At 48.7% G+C, this 1,008-nt stretch overlaps 2 non-coding genes across 2 annotated transcripts; both read left to right on the top strand.

Moving 5' to 3' along the window:
* The first annotated feature begins 388 nt into the window (after nucleotides 1-388).
* Pmar_PMAR012742 lies at nucleotides 389-462 on the top strand. Its single transcript has one exon. It is a non-coding gene; the product is annotated as a tRNA-Arg (tRNA).
* A 362-nt stretch (nucleotides 463-824) lies between these two features.
* Pmar_PMAR012741 lies at nucleotides 825-898 on the top strand. Its single transcript has one exon. It is a non-coding gene; the product is annotated as a tRNA-Arg (tRNA).
* The last annotated feature ends 110 nt before the right edge of the window (nucleotides 899-1,008 follow it).

Here is a 1,008-nt window from a genome sequence, read left to right as displayed (position 1 = left end):
GTCGTAGGTTCGAATCCTGCATCGGGTATACATTAACCTCACTCCTCTTCATCCATTCTACGTCAACGAAATCGGGCATCCGATGTGAAGCTCCACCTAGTTTGCACAAGACGCTGAAGGCAAGCACATGAGATAGTGGTGCGCACCAACGGCTGTACTGAGCAATCCGGATTCCGCTCACGCATCGTGAATCGGCCACTCGATGTGAAGCTCCAACTAGTTTGCACAAGACGCTGAAAACAAGCACATGAGATAGTGGTGCGCACCAACGGCTGTACCTGAGCAATCCGAATTCCGCTCACGTATTCTGACGGATTGACCAATTACCGCCTAAACCATTTCGGAAGAGTATTCAACTTTAATATCAATCAAAGTGACTAGCTTCATCGCCCGATTAGTTCAGCTGGATAGAATGTCTGCCTACGGAGCAGATGGTCGTAGGTTCGAATCCTGCATCGGGTATACATTAATCTCACTTCCTCTTCATCCATTCTACGTCAACGAAATCGGGCATCCGATGTGAAGCTCCACCTAGTTTGCACAAGACGCTGAAGGCAAGCACATGAGATAGTGGTGCGCACCAACGGCTGTACCTGAGCAATCCGGATTCCGCTCACGCATCCTGAATCGGCCACTCGATGTGAAGCTCCAACTAGTTTGCACAAGACGCTGAAAACAAGCACATGAGATAGTGGTGCGCACCAACGGCTGTACCTGAGCAATCCGAATTCCGCTCACGTATTCTGACGGATTGACCAATTACCGCCTAAACCATTTCGGAAGAGTATTCAACTTTAATATCAATCAAAGTGACTAGCTTCATCGCCCGATTAGTTCAGCTGGATAGAATGTCTGCCTACGGAGCAGATGGTCGTAGGTTCGAATCCTGCATCGGGTATACATTAACCTCACTTCCTCTTCATCATTCGTACGTCAACGAAATCGGGCATCCGATGTGAAGCTCCACCTAGTTTGCGCAAGACGCTGAAGGCAAGCACATGAGATAGT

Source organism: Perkinsus marinus (genome assembly GCF_000006405.1).
Source record: "Perkinsus marinus ATCC 50983 genomic scaffold scf_1104296975440, whole genome shotgun sequence".
Taxonomy (NCBI): Eukaryota; Perkinsozoa; order Perkinsida; family Perkinsidae; genus Perkinsus; species Perkinsus marinus.
This window is presented reverse-complemented; position numbering and strand designations above follow the sequence as displayed.